We start from the raw sequence: 19003 nt of genomic DNA on the forward strand, positions 1-19003 counted from the left end.
ACGCTAAATCTCTTGAATGTAGAAAAAAATCTCAAAAATGTGCACTTGTTGCTATATTGCCATATTATCATGTTGATTATTGTATTAATGATTGTACTTACCAATTTGTACTCAGTTACATTCCAAACTCCTAGTAACTCCAATAGTAAAATTTGATTAGAAATCCGAGTCCAAATTTCACAAAGAAGTTGTGTGGTATTATGTTTTCTTCATTTGTATCCTTAAAATGTGTTTCATCTTGCCTGATTCAAGAGTATTCTGGTTTCATAGCAATAGAAGGAAAAGAAGGGGAAAACAGCTTAAAGCACGAGCAACACATTGCATTAAGACTTTCCTCTAATGTTTGTTTTGTCATGAAAAAAGAAAAGGCTTCTGTGTCAACTATGCTCAAGAAAAAAAAATGTGTTTTTTCCTTATAGAAATCAAACAGTATTATATTTGTGCACAGTATTCGTTATTGCATAGGAATGAGTACCAACTATTTTTATTCAAATATTAACAAAGCTTTAGCATCCAACCAAATAAATACCATCATTAATATTTGACATAACATATGAATTAAATATATTAAATATAATTAGAGATTTTTATTTTATTTTATTCATGAGAGAGAGAGAGGCAGAGACACAGGCAGAGAGAGAAGCAGGCTCCATGCAGAGAGCCCGACGCGGGACTCAATTCCAGGTCTCCAGGATCATGCCCTGGACTGAAGGCAGCGCTAAACCGCTGGGCCACTGGGCTGCTCTTAAATTCCAATATATTACATTCAATTAATAATTAAAAATTAACTATAAATCTAACTTATATAAATTAAAATAAATTAAATAAATAAATTTAAATTAATATAAAATAAATAGAAATAAATACTAATAATAAAATAAATAGAAATAAATAATATAAAATAAATATAAATAAGAAAATTTATTTATATAAATAATATAAATATAAATTAAATAAATACTAATAATAACATAAATAGAAATAAATAATATAAAATAAATATAAATAAGAAAATTTATTTATATAAATAAATAATATAAATATAAATTAAATGAATACTAATAATAAATAAATAGAAATAAATAATATAAAATAAATATAAATGAGAAAATTTATTTATATAAATAAATAATATAAATATAAATTAAATAAATACTAATAATAACATAAATAGAAACAAATAATATAAATAAATATAAATTAAATAAATACTAAACATGCAGTAAAATTATAGGAAAGAGTATATGTTCCCTTTGTTTGCAAACATGTATAAGTGAAATATATTATCCACAGTAAAATACAACTTTCAAAAATGTCAAAAGATGCGTACACATATGTAAAATAAACATGTCTGAGCGATAGCATGCATCCACGCAGAAATTAGCAGAATGGTACATTTGCTTCAGGGAGTATTTCAGGGAAAGCTTTCTATATTAGCTATTCAAGATAGTAACAGTAGAGTAAGTTTGCTAGGTTTGCTGCAACACTGGTGCATGTGGCCTAAGGCAATGGCCAAGGTAACATCAGATTAGTCTTCTGTACTTACCAGAGTTCACATGCATCTGTGGGAGATGCAAACTATTTTTAGCTTATCGGTTTTCTATATAATAACGTATAGTATGGTATGACAGGATGCTCTCTGATTCACAGGGGACAGTAACAGGAACACCGATGACCATCCATCTGCAGGCGGGCCTACAGGACTCAAGTGGATGCTTCACTGCTCGACTTTCAAAGGACACACCGTGATCTTTTCCCCCCTCATTTCGACTTTCTTAACATCAACATATTGCTAATCTCCTTCACACAGTCTCTCATTTTGACTTCGCTGGCATGACTAAACGGTGGGGGGTAGTGAACACTACAGTAATGTTTTATGAAGAACTATCACGTAAAAATTAAACGACTGTCTATGACACGGCCATCATGACTTCTGATGTTTTTCTTAATAATGACCACTTATTGAATATTTTTAAAGAAAAAAATGGTGACCTTGTGAAATACAGGTTGTATTGTTTAGGGGTGGGGGAGGATGGGGTATTTGGTGTGATGCAAGAACGTTCTTCTCAATGTCATTCTCTCCCCAACTCTGCTGCTACCACGTTGGGTGAGCTCAGGGAGGGATGCAAAATCTCTCTGAGCCCCCAATTTCTTAACTGTGATTTGGAATAACCGTACCACCCAACCTCCTAAAGTAGTGATAATTCAATGAACATACACACAAGAAATCACTAAGATGGGTGGCAGCAAGTGACGGAAGAAGCAACGAAAGCTACAACATTAATTGTTAACAAAACCATTGTATTTAGATTATAGTGTTCACGCGTGTTTTATTTCCTATGACAAGAAGGCACTTTATTAAAAAATGTTCTTTTGCAATCTCTAAATTCTACACCAGAACTCATATTGGGTTGTATGTTAACTAGCTGGAATTTAAATAAAAGCTTGGGGAAAAAATGTTCTTCTGCATTCTTTTATTACAATAAATAATGATACCTCTTCGGTGGAAAAGACGTAAGTACTGTTACTATGCATAATTCTTTAAAAATTAAAAGCGATTTAATTATTAAATAATGGCAGGAAAGTGATCAATACAAACACAATGCATATTTATGTTTTAAAATATTATTAAGCTAGGAAATCTTGGGAAATGTATTTCTTAAGGAAAAATAATGTTTTGAGTGCTTACTGCAAAGCAACTTAAAATAACTTGTTTGGCAGCAAGAGTTTTATGTCTGCTAACGGGAAGTATAAAAACACCAAAAATGTGTGTGAAAACAAGAGGATTAACTATCAGTAGAGTATTTGATGACATAGCAAATCATAGTTGGAGTTCCTATTTTTGCCACGTACAGCAGTGAAAGGTAACTTTCCCCCTTTCATTTTGGTGAATCCATTATCACACTTTGCAAAACGCCTCAGAGCTGCTGTCATCGTACGAAACGCATTTTAATTCGTTCAATCACACCGTTCATCACTGAAAACCCACACCACGCGTTGTGCTCCTGATTCAAGGGAACAGTGCTCCTCAGTGACCGTTAATTCTGGCAGCATTTTTCCACGACATTCGATAAACCGTGTTCCCTTTCTGAATCAATTAGCTGACATCCATTTATTCCGATGGCCAGAAGGGAGGAAAATTATTGCAAGAAATGGGTCAGAAGGGAGGAAAATTATTGCAAGAAATGGGTCAGAAGGGAGGAAAATTATTGCAAGAAATATTCATGGCATAGATTGTGGTGATGGTGTCACGGGGATGGCCTTACTGCCAAACCCATCAATGTGTACCCACCACCTATGCTTTTTGTATGGCTATCGTGCCTCGATAAAGTGGTTTCAAAAATACTAAAGAATCTCCAAAATGTAGAACAGATGTGTTTTAAACAAACAAAAACTTCCCAATAATTTCTAGTATTTTCCGTTAATTCCCTAATACTCCAAGCTTTCTTGCATGAACCTAAAAAAGGATACTGATAAAAACATATAGTATATATAAAGAAAAAACCTCCAGTAAAATATGAAAAGGTAACATTTTCATACTATATAGGTAATGTACATATTATACATGCATGCATACATAAAATATGTACAGGTTTTATTTAAATTTGGTATATTTCTACCCAGAAAACTTTACCCAAATATAGTTGTAGCATTAAAATATCTCTATATGGACTTTAAAATTCAACTTGATTTGAAATATGAGTGATATTTCTTCCAAGTCAGCTCATGAGTTAGAGTCTTTTGAGTGGCTCCTTTGGGTTAACATTTAAAAACCAATTTAAAAAATCACCCAGGGATGCCTGGGTGGCTCAGCGGTTGAGCGTCTGCCTTCAGCTCAGGGCATGATCCCAGAGTTCTGGGATCGAGTCCCACATTGGGCTCCGGCATGGAGCCTGCTTCTCCTCCCTCTGCCTGTGTTTCTGCCTCTCTCTGTGTCTCTCATGAATAAATAAATAAAATCTTTAAAAAAATAAAAATTAAAAAAATTAAAAATCACCCAAATCTTATGTTTGGAACTTCTCTGATAAATAAGAAAAAAATTAAAATAATTATAAATAAAATTGCACGTCATTTTAGAGAAATTTTGTCATCTGACATAAAATCCAATCATCGATACTTGAAAGAACAACAGAATCTAGAGTCATTTACATTTATTTCTAACACATTTAAAATGCTGCCACGAAGGGTGACTGGGTGACGGGCACTGAGGGGGGCACTTGACAGGGTGAGCACCGGGTGTTGTACTACATGTTGGCAAATGGAACTTCAATTAAAAAAAAATACAAAAATAAATAAAATGCTCCCACGTGCTTCCTTTTAATTCTGTAATAATACATGCTCATATTTTATGAAATGACTTAGAGCGAATTCATTTATATTTGTAATCAAATTAAGCTAATTTAAAATTAAAATACATTTGTTGTTTCCTGCCTTGTTAATTTTCCCCATTCTCACTGGTGTGAGGTGGTATCTCATTGTAGTTTTGATTTGTATTTCCCTGATGGCAAGTGATGCAGAGCATTTTCTCATATGCATGTTGGCCATGTCTGTGTCTTCCTCTGTGAGATTTCTGTTCATGTCTTTTGCCCATTTCATGATTGGATTGTTTGTTTCTTTGGTGTTGAGTTTAATAAGTTCTTTGTAGATCTTGGAAACTAGCCCTTTATCTGATATGTCATTTGCAAATATCTTCTCCCATTCTGTAGGTTGTCTTTGAGTTTTGTTGACTGTATCCTTTGCTGTGCAAAAGCTTCTTATCTTGATGAAGTCCCAATAGTTCATTTTTGCTTTTGTTTCAAGGCAGGAAACAACAAATGTTGGAGAGGATGCGGAGAAAAGGGAACCCTCTTACACTGTTGGTGGGAATGTGAACTGGTGCAGCCACTCTGGAAAACTGTGTGGAGGTTCCTCAAACAGTTAAAAATAGACCTGCCCTACGACCCAGCAATTGCACTGTTGGGGATTTACCCCAAAGATACAAATGCAATGAAACGCCGGGACACCTGCACCCCGATGTTTCTAGCAGCAATGGCCACTATAGCCAAACTGTGGAAGGAGCCTTGGTGTCCAACGAAAGATGAATGGATAAAGAAGATGTGGTTTATGTATACAATGGAATATTACTCAGCTATTAGAAATGACAAATACCCACCATTTGCTTCAACGTGGATGGAACTGGAGGGTATTATGCTGAGTGAAGTAAGTCAGTCGGAGAAGGACAAACATTATATGTTCTCATTCATTTGGGGAATATAAATAATAGTGAAAGGGAAAATAAGGGAAGGGAGAAGAAATGTGTGGGAAATATCAGAAAGGGAGATAGAATGTAAAGACTGCTAACTCTGGGAAACGAACTAGGGGTAGTAGAAGGGGAGGAGGGCGGGGGGTGGGAGTGAATGGGTGACTGGCACTGGGTATTATTCTGTATGTTAGTAAATTGAACACCAATAAAAAAAAAAAAGAAAAAAAAAATAAAATAAAATTAAATTAAAATACAGTTAATAAGTTGTTCACCTGATTTAATAAAAATAGTTGACCAGAAGGTTTGTGAAATCGTCTATGGGGAGCATTTGTGACTGATCATCTGTACAAAAGATCCATAATTTGAATGATTTCTTTATAGGATGCTTGTATATTTTACTCCTTTTTTATGTCACTCAATGGATTATCAGAGCCGAGAGGAGCCATCAATCACACTATAGTGTTCTGCTTTTTCCCCTAGCAACGGGGCAATGCCTGGAACTCAGTAGAACCTCTCTACACAGGCTCTCTTACAAGTGTCTCTGTCGCTTTCTTACACATCATTCTCACAATACAATAGCTTTATTAAGCCACCCAGTACGTGGTCAAGTTTTGGCAAATACTCTTCCAAAAAAAGAGAGGGAGAGAAAGAGACAGAAACAGTGTTTTCTGGAAGTATTAAAAGCCAAACTGTAATGGTTATTTATATTTTATTGCTTGGTAAAAATCAATACTATATAAATATAAAAGCCCTCTTTCTCTTTAGTCGGCCTTTGGATCATGGGTGTTCTGCGTTCCAGGATCCAGAGGTCACGGATCTTTATTGCATTAGGGCTCCCTCAAACAGAAGAATTCACTTGTGTGGTATGTAGATAAATATTCAGGTTATTTTAAACCAAATAGTAATTTCTCCAGCTGCACTATAATCATTGGCTTTCCTACCGCAAGAGCTTTAAAGAAAACCACTTTTATTAATGGAGACATTCATTTTATCAATCAACCTATCACCTGTCCATTCTATTATCTATGCATCTACCTGTCATCTATCTACCCCCCTATCATTCGTCTATCAACATTTGCTGGATGCTTATTTGGCTTTGGGGGAAAAATTGTGCATATTCCAAATCATCCAACGACATGAGGAAGTGGGGTGGGTTAGCAGTCAACCGGGGTCATTCTCGCTGTGAAATAATCCCAATTGCACTATTGTTTTATACTTGAGACTCAGCTTTCTGGTATTCTTGGCCATACCCTATTCTTCTGCCTCAACTTCCAAGCCCCAAATGATGGCTGGGTGTTTATTTTTCACCTGTTTTGTGCAAGCGCGTGTAGACTCGCTCGATGGGCAGCAGCCCACATCTCACCTATATATCACATCTCTTCCCTTATCTCTCCACTCTCTGCAACTATTTGAGCCCCTAAATAGTCAAAATGGGTTGTGCATGGTCCCTCTTTTTAAAAAAATATTTTATTTTTATGTATTAATTTATTTTTTGTATTAATTTCTTTTTTTATTTGAGAGAGAGAGAGAGAGAGCAAGACAGAGCACAAGCATAGGGGAGAGGGAAAAGCAGGCTCCCCGCTGAGCAGGGAGCCCGTGAGGCTCCATACCAGGAGCCTGAGATCATGACCTTAGCGCAAGGCAGATGCTTAACCTACTGAGCCACCCAGGTGTCCTTGTGCATATTCCCTTTTAGCAGGAAAATGCATGCTTCAATTAAACCTCAAACTGTACATCATACTATGCATTACGCTCCTGCTCCTGAATGGTCCTGCTTCCAAAGAGCAAATCCAAACTAAAATTAAAGTTTGAGTCTACTTTGGACTACTTGCTCTACTTCCTTCGTAATCCATGCTTTCGCTAACTCAACACTCAGAGTGTAATTGCCCACCGTGTTAGAACTGTTTCACAGAACTCCCCAAACAATTAAGATGGGCATTGACTTCTTTATTGGAATTCACTTCCCTTTACATAGTACAGAGATGCTTTAGGGGACACGTACAGCAATGTCTGATAATAAGTATATAGTAGGTAGGAAACAAAATTCAATTTTTCCCGATCCTATTGATTAAACACACCTAAAAATACTGACTTGCTCTCTTAAGAACATTTAATCGGCGACATGAAAGGACTTCCCAGGAGCAAGTTGCATATCTTCCTACAGACTCAGGTAAGCTTTGATTCATTATAAATTGATCCCAGTCGGGGTGTGCCTGGGTGGTTTGGTCAGTCAATCATTGGACTCACGGTTCCAGCTCAGGTCATGATCTCAAGGTCATGGGACTGAGCCCTGCATTGAGCTCAGCAGAGTTGTTTTGAGATTCTCTCTCCCTCTGCCCTTCCCAATGCTGTATACTCTCTCTCTAAAATATATAATTAAACCTGAAAAAATCAATCAATCCATCCATCGATCCCAGTGGGTACACACCCTCTTCAAACTAACAACTTTGGGAGCCACCAGGTTACCATTGGAAGCTCAGGATTCAAGTCGGTACAGTCAGCACCCTTTGGAGATTTGGGGATGATTAACATTTTTGCTGGATGGTTCATAATTGATCGTAATTTATAATATAATTTATTTAAAAAAACAGGAGGCTATTTATGTAAAGCCCATAAGGATGGCACAGCAGTGGTTGCACAGCCCCTAACGACGTGCATGCCCAGCAGAGCGGGGATGAGTGCTGTCGTTGCTAGTGTCCATTTCCAGTGTCCCGTTTCTTTTCTGAGAAGAAACACAAAACATGTCACAGAGCTTCACTAATTGGTGTGATTGCTTCCAGCACTCAGATTCATGTCTGACTTTAAAAAGCTACGTAGTGAAATAAGGACAGCTGGGTTTGGTATTAAAGTGTCAAGAACTGCTCACAAAAGCTTTCCCAAGTCTTGCTGTTGTGAACGCGGGATGTTTTAATAAACCTTCCTTCAGACAAATAATTTCACACGTGGCCTCATATTTCGACTCGATGTCCCTGCAACACAAAAAGGTAAAAATAAAAACACCATTCTGTCTTTAAAAGACTTGAAATGTACTGTCTTGGTTTGTGGAGGAAATGAAATGATGCATTCCTTGTACAGAAAAATGCATGGCACTTGGAGGTACTTTGAGTACAGCAAACCCAATAGAGATCCATTGTTTGGAGGGATAATAGCTAGCTTCTGTTCAAAATACAGAGTTCATCCCAGCACAGTCAAATAATGAGGCTGTGTATTTATTTAGTACATGGGTTTTGGTGGGAGAAAAAAAATACATGTGTGTATAGTAACACACACATACACCATTCTGTTTTGTTTTATGTCCAACAGAAGGAGGGATTGCAGTTTGCATGAGAAACTAGCTAACTTTATGTCTCAATTGTAACAAAGACATCTTTTTAAAAAAAATTTAATTTTATTTTTTTAAAGATCTTATTTATCTATTCATGAGAGGCACAGAGAGACATAGTCATAGACATAGGCAGACGGAGAAACAGGGTCTCTGTGGGGAGCCCAAAGCGGGACTCCATCCCAGGACCCCGGGATCATGCCCTGAACTGAAGGCAGATGCTCAACCACCAAGCCACTCAGGTGCCCCGACATCTGGTGTTTTTTTAAAAGATTTTATTGATTTATTTTACAGAGAGAGATGGGGAGATCACATGTGAGTAGGATAGAGGAGAGAGAGAGAGACTCTCAAGCAGACTCCCCACTGATTGTCTAGCCCAATGCAAGGCTCGATTGCACGACCCTGAGACCATGATCCTGAGATCATCACCTGAGCAGAAACCAAGAGCCAGATGCTTAACCAACTGAGCCACCCAGGTGCCCCTGTAAGAAAGACAACTTGAGGATGAGATGTGCAGCATTTGGTCTATATACAAGAAAGATGGTTGATTGGATGAATAAAAGCAAAACTGAAAAATAGAAATTGGCATGTCTCCGTTATACATTTTTCGGAATATTGTGTTCAACATGGCTTCATGCAGAACATTAAAGTCAGCAGATACAACCTTTATTCAGTTTGCAAATAAATTTTACTCTGTGCTCCATGGTTTCATTCCCTATATCTTTTCTCGGCATACACATGTGCCACTGTTGAGGTAGATCCATGTAAATGTGCATTTATTCAGTCCACACTTTGGAAATACACACGTCAGGGATTACAGGGCTCTCTAGCAATAGACAGTCTCCCTCATGCCTTGGGTTTTGTGGCTCCTTTGTGCAACCAATGGGAATCTGGGTACCAAGTCTACTACTCTAGCTACTTCTCTGTAAAGGATCAGCCTTTCTCCCTGGTTGGAGGTGGGCTTAATTCAGCTCAATGAACAACACTCAGTTGTGCTTCTGAACATCCATTCTGTTCCTACATTGCATGAAGCACCATTCTCTCTTCTCACATCCCATCATTTTGGGGTCCTAATGGGACCCAAGCAGCACTAAGGAGCAGTCCATGCCAATGGTTCCAGCATGTCGTGCAGTGTCCTATGTCCGCAACACCCAAGCATGGCTTTACTTTGTCAATTGGTCATAGGTTCTTGCCCATGAGGCTATGACCTGGGTGTCCGAACAACTTCCTCCTGCAAAATAATTGGACCTGCTTAATCTGAACCCTGTTGATGCAATATTCTGGGTGTCTTTGCTCACTGGGCTGGAGAACATCTTGTTCTGATACGTTATTCCAGAGCGCGATCGCTAGACCGCGATGGTGAGGGCAACACTGCCGCTACCAGGACTTTGTAAAAACCAAGCAATTCTAATTTGAAATGAGAAGATTTTGCAAAGATGGCATGATGTTTCCTACACAGCACTAGGATTTTGCTATAATAATCTATAGCACTATATTAGATAGATCTGTAATGTATCTATCCACTACACTGTCAACACCATGACCTGTTACATATACTCCAAGCAACAATACATGCACTGGGTAGCAAAGTGTATAGGAAAGTAGGGTGATGAACCCAATGATGGGCCCTTGCCCCTGTGGTCACCACTGAATGCCACCCAGCATGTAGAGGATGCCTAGGTATTTTGGCTCATTTTCTTTCTAGGTGAAATGAAAAGTATGGTGTCTGGCTGTGGATAACCTGACATTCCATAGAGGACTCAGATCCCTTTATTTTATGAAGCACTCTACACGCATCAGATCCTAAGAAGGTAGGAGAAGCTTGATCTCTGTGGGGCCAACTTACAGAAATAGTGGCTTATAAGGCTGGTCCTATGGCTTAGCAAAGATTGCTTGGTCAACTTGGCTTTAGCGAGAAAAGTGAGGATGTATAGTTTGGAGCAAAGTTCTTAGAAATGTTCTAGCGGAGCAGATTTGGGGTTTCAGAGGCTCCCTTAGCATTTTCCAGAAAGTCTAACAGATAAAGTGGAAAGTACGGTTTAAAGTCAAACACATTTCCTCACATTGCAAGTTAATCATTAGATCATACAAAAGGCATCTTCTCACACAAGCTTTACATAAATAAGTTTCAAAATGGTTTAAGTTGAAGTTCTACTTTTTGAGAGATTTCTTCTGCATGCAAAATATAGAAATCTATATAGTGCCTTCAGTGTGAAAAAAAAAAAATTTAAGTGTACAGACCCAGGTCTTAAAATAAATCAGAACACTGGCTTACATGAAGTAATGTAAACATGACAAACAGAAATATCTTATTTTTCTTTTGCTTCCATGACTGTCATGATTTTATCTAAAAATTGTTTTAAGATTTATTTTCAAGGAATCTCTATTCTCAACGTGGGGCTCAAACTCACAACCCCGAGATCAAGAGTCACATATTCCACTGACTGAGCCAGCCAGGTGCCCCCTATCTAAATATTTTTATGCTAAATTAACTCATTGGAAAGGTATCTAGTCAATGCACATCTGATATGTCTAGCAATATATAAAGAGGAATATAGTTTGCATGAAACTGACTGTAAAGATGATGCTCTATAATATGGGGATATGTGGGTGTATGTGATAAAAAACCTTCCTGCCCCTAGTAGAAATCTCACAGATTGTTGGCACATCAGAAACAGATTGCAAGACCAATTTTTAACTGTGTTGTTTTCCACTTTGTCCTCACCTAATTTTTACAGGAATGCCGGGGAAATCGTGTCTCTGAGCAGACAGGTTTTCTTTTCCTTCCAATTTTGAACCCTGTCTTGGTCTGTGCTCTATCCCTTGACCAAAGGGTCCATTACAACAACGAGAAAAAAGGACAGCAACGGGTGACTTTCTGCTCATGAAGTTGATGGAAGAATAACAATATCAGTAATTATGTAGGCAGCATATACTTTTAGCACGAACTGAAACCAAAAATTACAGCTCACCATCCAATTAATGAAAATCTAAATTAAAAACAGATGTTGAAAGTGATGCCTGCAAAATTTCGATCATTATCCGGTTGCTATTATACACCTTCATTAGCAGCGGCCTTTGACATGTGAGCAGAAAACCTTCTTTCATGAAATTTTAAATTGAGATCTCCAGCGGAATGGATCCTGTAAGTTATATGTTACCATCAAACTACAGTGACCTTGTTTTTCTCATGGTTCACACAGATCTGTTTGTCCCTGGGTTGTCCTGGCTGCTAATGTTGATGTTACCGGCATTTTTTTTTTTTTTTTGAGCAAAGTAAACTCTCATCATGTAGTCACTTTGGGTAATATTTAATTAAAAATCACACTTAATTCAAATCATGTAAGGTATTTAAACCTTTAACATTAAGGTAGCAGGTGAGGCACGCATCAACTAGTTAATACACATGTTTTCAGAGATGATTACTTTCTTATTTGTTGGCTGGCCAAATTGGCTTTTTGATTACTCTTATTTTCAAAATACTTTTTAAATATATTTAAACACTTTAAAATACATTTTAAATATATTGTTAAATATATTTAAATATATTAATCAATTAAGTCACTAAGTACAATGTGTACATGTGGCAAATACCCTGTCCTTAGATGATTCTAAATGTGGCTCATGAAGAACAAAGGTCGCTGTGTAGACGGCTCAAGGAATCAGAAGTTGCCTTGCTCTGAAAGACTCCATACAATGAGCTTTGGATGTATTAAAGAAAAAAATATGACTTCATGAAATAAATAATGGTTTTACCCCAGGGTGACCCTGTCCCCTACAGACGACGTGTGGCCAAGTCGAGAGGCATTTTCAGATGTTACATCTGGAGAAGAGGATTTGCCTTTGGCACTGACTGGGTTAAGGTCAGGGATGCTGGTGAACAGCCTACCCTGCAGCAAACAATTACCCAACCCCAATGACAGCAAAGCCAACACTGGAAAATCTGCCTTAGCGTGAAAGACCCTGCCTGTCAATGTGTTGGTCTATCCCAGTGGTTCTCAACTGGTGGCCGTGAAACCCTGACGCTGAGGCAGGATATACCATGCAGACTGCTAGGGGACATGTAGTTTTATTTTTATTTATTTATTTAAATTCAAAATCAAGTAATTAGCATACAGTGTATTATTAGTTTTAGGGGTAGACTTTAGCAATTCGTCAGTTGCAAATAACACCCAGTGTTCATCACACCACATGCCCTCCTTCATGCCCATCACCCAGTTACCCCATCCTCCAACCCCCTCCAGTGACCCTCAGTGTGTTTCTTATAGTTGAGACTCTCTTATGGTTTGTCTCCCTCTCTGATTTTGCCTTATTTTGTTTTTCCTTCCCTTCTTCCATATCCATTAGTTTTGTTTCTTAACTTCCACCTATGAGTGAAATCACATGGTATTTGTCTTTCTGTAACTGACTCATTTCACTTAGGATAATACCCTAGATCTGTAGGGTATTATCTGTACATCCATCTACATCATTGCACCTGGCAAGATTTCATCCTTTTTGATGCCTGAGTAATATTCCATTGTCTGTATACACCACATCTCCTTTCTCCACTCGTTTTGATGGACACCCGGGCTCTTTCAGAAACACAATATCGATGTCTAATTCCTGTTGTGAAAGTGACCATTCTCCAAAGTTCCCGTATTCATTCTCTAGGGCTGCCACAAACAGTGTCATGACAGTTCATGACTTTAACAAAGCACCCCAAGCTCGGCGGGTATAGTGAGCCTGATAAGTGCCTTATACAAAGCCTAACACATTGGATATTTAAAATAATTTTTTGTGAGGTGCCTGGGTGGCTCAGTAGGTTTAGTGTCTACCTTTGGCTCAGGTCATGATCTCAGGGTTCTGGGATAGAGCCTCCTGATTGGAATCCCTGCTCAGTGGGGAGTCTCTCCCTCTGCCCCTCCCCCTGCTTGTGCTCTCTCTATGAAAAAGAAATAAATTCTTAAAAAAATAAATAAAATGATTTCTTGTGTTCAATGGTAATATAAGTTGTTGTGTAGGTACTATAAATCCTATTATGAAGGTCTTGCTTAGATGATTTCTCTTTAACCATACTTGAAGATTCAATCTATAACTTGGTTTTTATTGTAAATAACAGTAGGGACTTTATTTCATTAAAAGGAAGTAGTGGCAATAACATAGCAAGGAGCAAAATATGTTAAGGAATAAGGGCTAAGAGTTCCCCATGTCAATAGGTATATTGATATCACAGGATTTTTTTTAAATAGCTTTATAAAAAAATAGCTTTATAAATATTATGTGAACTAATTCTCATCACAGCTTTGAGGTGGGTATTGTTCATGACTGCTCCATGTTACAGCTGGTAAAAGTGAGGCAAAGAGAAGGCAAGTAACTTACTTAAACCCACAGCAAATAGTAGTCCAGATTGCTTGAGATTTGCAGCTCTGTGTCCTGCCACCAAACCCATTAAATTAGAATATGCAGGGAAAGGGGTTCGCTGGTTGGACCTCCCCAAAGTTTCATTAGACCTCTAGCGTTTGGTATAAATAACTACAGTCTTGTGCTACAGAAGATGCAGGCTTTGGACCACTTTGTTTGAAATGTAGATTTAGTCCAGACCCACTGAATCTGAACCTACATTGTAACGGGGTCTTGGGTGATTTTTTGCCCATCAGAACTCCCCAGAAACACTGTTCCGTGTTACTACTCTTAACGATCCATCACAATGACTTCCTGTTCCTTCCAATAAAAGAATGGTTTATCCCTGGAGTACAGGAAATGAATTGCCAGAAATGCTGTCTCTCGCAACAGCCTGAGGAAGTGCTTGCATAGGCTCAGGGGGTTCACAGGCTTCACGTACGAACAAGGACACATTGATGGGAGGTGAGGTAGATGGATTTAAGAGCACAAGCTTTCCACTGGTCTGGTGTTAGAAACTGAAGTGCGTCCCCACTAAACATCATGTGCTGAAGCCCTCATCCCTGGGACCTCGGAATGAGGTTATATCCGGAGATGAGGGCTTTAAAGATGTGACCGAGGTAAAATGAGTTCATGACCCCTGATCCCATAGGACTGGTGTTCTTATAAGAAAAGATGAGGACACAGAATGTAGAAGAATGACCACATGGAGACACAGGCAGAAGATGGTGTCTACACTCCCAGGAGAGAGGCCTCAGAGGACACCAATCCTACCCACACCTGGATCTCAGAATTCCAGCCTCCAGGACTGTGAGAGATAAATGCCTGTTGTTTAGCCTCCCAGTCTGTGCTGTTTTGTTACGGTAACTCTCGCTGACTAATACAAGTAAAAACAAATTAGAACAAAGGTAATTTTTAAAAACATTTGTTTCCTCTCACATTTTCTGTTTTTTTTTTTTTTTGTAGCAATAATAAAATGTCAGGTGACTCTAGAGTTACCAAGGTTCTAACCAAATATATTTACACATGAGAAATTATGTATTAGTATAGAAAAGCCACAAATTAGGAGAAGAATGTTTTGAGCTCATTAAATATACTTTTGCCTGGTTCCAGAAGGGACAAGAAATAGCCTTATGACAGTCGTACAGATGATGGAAAGTGAATCATTTTAAGTTCCACCAAGAGAGATTCAGATTCTATTTTCTTAACATAGAACTGTGCTGTTAGGGATAGCTGCCATCTAAAACAACACTCATTAATTGTGCATGAGGTAACAGCTAGGACCTATTTCTAATTTACTTCCACAGAATACTACATGCACATAAAATTCTAGGTTATAGGCCGTGTTTGAGAAAATGATCTAATATACCATTTTAACATTTTAATGCTTTCAGGCCATAAGCAAGCTGTTTCGTTGTTTGCAAACATTACAATTGATTGCACATTCTTGTTGGAATAAATGGCGGAACATTTGGTATTAAAAAACACAAGAGCAAAGTATTATTTGCCATCTTATTATTAGGTAAGCTGTACAGGGAAGGGGTAGGGATTTTGGTGGTTACGGTACGTTTTATGCTCTGAAATTCTCATCTTTAGATATTTAACTAGAAAGAAATTTATGGTATATATTGATTAAAGTGTCGTCCAGAGCTATAGAATGATAACAGAAATATAAAGCCCCTCTCCCTCCAAATTTGTCAGTCACAGTGGAGAAGCTTTTAGAATGTTTATTTGGTGTCTTTGGGTATTTGTAACCCCCCAAAATCACCTAGAAATATAAATATAAATAATACAAATATACATACATATATAGATGTATATATAATCCAAACAAATCACCTAGACAGGGGGAATGATTTTATTTAATGGCATGGCTGTTCAGTCTCAAAATAATTATCATGGAGACTCTGAATATTGATGAGAAGCAAGCATACTCATGTCACTTCTCTGTCCACTGGGTGTTACAAGGAAATTCTATCTCTGCTTGACAATCTCTTTGCTTATATGCTGGGACCACTTGTGACATTTCACCCAAGAAAATGTTGTTCCTAAACTCTGAAGGTAATAAGGTCGAACTTTGTTCTTAAACTTCCTAGGACAGAATCAAGGAGTTCTTTGTCCAACCACAGTTAGTGGGATATGTAAGATTAAAAAAAAATAGCCTTCATCCCTCCATGCCATGTCTTGAGAAATAAAGATCTCTTTGTGGAGTGATTTCCCATGTGGAAGTGGATTCTGACCTGCTCCGTTCCCCTTTAGGTCAAAGCAGATCTTTGCAAAGGCACACGTGGGAGTAAGAGTTGGTGATGAGAAGTCCAGACAGGATGAAGTGTGAGATGAGAATTATGGAAGTTGAGCCATACCAGAGAGGGGCATGATATGTGAGGGGCAAGCACACATAACCTATCTTTCATGGGGCCCTATAAACTTTCTAGGTTCGTGGTTGCAGCTCCAACAAATATTTCTCTTCTGTCTCTTTCCATCACTGCCCTTGACTGCTTGTCCTTGAGGTTGGAGGGGTTGGAGGGGTTGGAGATCCCTTGGGGAGGGCTTCCCAGGATGGGAAATGAGTGGTAAGTACTCTCAATGTAGCACAACGCTACAGGAAATTGCACTATAATCAGGTCATTCCACGCATCTTTCTGGTCCAAGTAAAAAGTCACTCAAATTGCAGAAATTTTGTAACATGCAATTCTATCAAGCACGTACTCTTCCACATACTCTCAAATTCAGTAGTGAAAATACCAATATTGAATTCACATATGCATGTGAACACAGAGGAGACAGGAGATACGTTCCACTTTTTGGAACGTATTGTCCATAAAAAAGATCATCGGATTATGCAAGCAAGTCTTGATTGCTGTGGGAGCGATATTTGGAACTACATTATTAGTAGTTGACATTAATTATTGACATTACATTATGATTTCTTTAAGTCACCATATTTTTTAAAAAATGACATTTCTGCATTTCCATTCCACATATACTGAAGTGTCACATCTGCTGGAAAATTGACAAAGACTCGAAACAGTTGGTCAGAGGCATGCAATTTTCATTTATGCCATTATCAGAAATAATCAGCTCCCTATGGTCACGTCTTTTCTCTCTCGTCTCATCCACACATAATTTGGTTTGTCTTAATTGGCTTATTTAAATTTAATCTAAGAAACGCAAGCCGAACATGTACTCTGTGTCCTCATGATAGCGACACAATGCAGTGAAATACCTACATGTATTTATAGCATTAAATTAACAACGATCATACCAGTTCATGTGGCTTAGGATATTCAAAGTGAAGCATATTCAGGATGTGTGTTTTGCGTATCCAATAGTCGATATGAACACTATTACACACATCCTGTCCAGCTCTACTCTACAAGAAAGGTAAAGATCAAAGGACTCATGCATCTTATCACAAGGCATAAATCTTGACGGCTTAGCATTTTAGAGTTTTGTGTGTGCAAAAAAAAAATCAAATTGCACGTCAGTGTCTTTGGCTTCTACTAATTATATTGACTCTTTACCTACAGGGTATCATGTTTTCTACTCATCCAGATGCATACCAGATGTTATATTTTGGATAATCAAGAACTGTATTAATTAAAAATAAATGTGATATATTCTGTCATAATTTATTTTCTTCAGATTCACCAACTTTATCAAAATGATATTTAGATAGGCACGGATTTGGAAAGGGCTTGGCAGAGCCATCATACTATTATCATCATATTAGCTGGTAGATGACGCGGGCGATTATGCAAATATCAAGCATTCCCCAGCAAAATAAAGTGAAGCTGTCCTTTCTTTTTCCATGTGTCAGTTCAAAATTCTCTTGCAACTATTTTTCACAAATGCAGGACTGCAGAGCTCCAATGAGGTGGCCTAACAGCCGAGTTATATTGAACACCTATCATTTACCTAGTTTAGATAAGGATGTTGGGGATTTTCTTTGAATACTAGAGACGAAATAATGCACAGAGTATCCAGTGAAAAACTTAGGGGTCTTACAGGGCACACTACAAGGTCTTCAGCTTCCTATGAAACCTGACACCTTGACAAAACAGGGGAGGTAAGCTCCCTTCAAATAAACAAACCACCCTCTCCCGCTGGCTCTTCAGCAAAGAAAGCACATTCAACAGTGAAATACTTTGCATTCTTTCAACATCTGAGGACAGCTCCTTTCTTGCTCCTTGATCTCTCCAGAAAACATTCTTGCAGTTGGCTTGGTTTCTTTAGCCACTTTTGCCCAAACCTTGAAAAACTAGCTTGTCTGCTAATATCGTGAGCTTGATTTTAATTCTGGCATAATGGAAACTTTTTTTTCCTGTGTTCTTAACCAAAAAGCTTAACTACTCACTACTTTTTCTCAGCCCATTCGTGAATACTGATGGACATTTAAAAAAATGATCCCTGATTAAAAAAAAAAAGAGAGAGAAGAAGAAAAAGAAAAAAATCAATCTATTAAACAGATGTCTCACTAAGCAAATGTCAAATGCCCAACAGGCAGTCAAACTGTGGATGTCAACAGACAAAACCTTTTGGAAATCTTAACACTTATTGGATTACAACAACAGCAGCAGGAAGTACATGTGTGTTAGTCTTATAAAGTCAGCCCAGGAATAAGGGGTTTCTCACAAGATGGGGGCCTTGAGGAAGGAAGTGGTGAGAAAAAGCTTTCTGGACAAAGGAGGCAGCCTAAACTGGATTTGGGAAGATTATGATAATTTCAGAAGCAAGAGGCAAGGTGAAATTAATTTACATAAGGCAACCCCATGCACTGACTTCATCATTTTTATAGAACATAATGAATAAGGATCTTTAACACGAGTTCATAAGGGAAATAGAAGACTTTGTTCCTTGGGAGCCATGATGGAGATTTTTAACCAACCTACATATCAGAGAAAGAACATTTAGTGTATCTTATGCAATTATAATAAATGGAACTAGGTTTTATGGTAATAGTAACTAAAAACCATTAAATTCTAATGGTGAAATGTTGATATGTTTTATGTGTATCATCTTAGTACAAATTTCATTAAATAAAAACAAAAGTTTGC

The 19003-nt window shown here is 37.8% G+C and overlaps 1 long non-coding RNA gene across 1 annotated transcript in view; it reads right to left on the reverse strand.

Annotated features, from left to right (window-relative positions):
• Positions 1 to 7168: 7168 nt before the first annotated feature.
• LOC118353654 (uncharacterized) overlaps positions 7169 to 19003 on the reverse strand; it is a 38969-nt gene continuing 27134 nt past the window's right edge. The window contains exon 2 of the long non-coding RNA XR_007409375.1: positions 7169 to 8211. This is a non-coding gene — a long non-coding RNA (uncharacterized LOC118353654). The remainder of the gene's footprint in view (positions 8212 to 19003) is intronic.

The sequence above is a fragment of the Canis lupus genome, chromosome X (assembly GCF_003254725.2).
Source record: "Canis lupus dingo isolate Sandy chromosome X, ASM325472v2, whole genome shotgun sequence".
Taxonomy (NCBI): domain Eukaryota; kingdom Metazoa; phylum Chordata; class Mammalia; order Carnivora; family Canidae; genus Canis; species Canis lupus.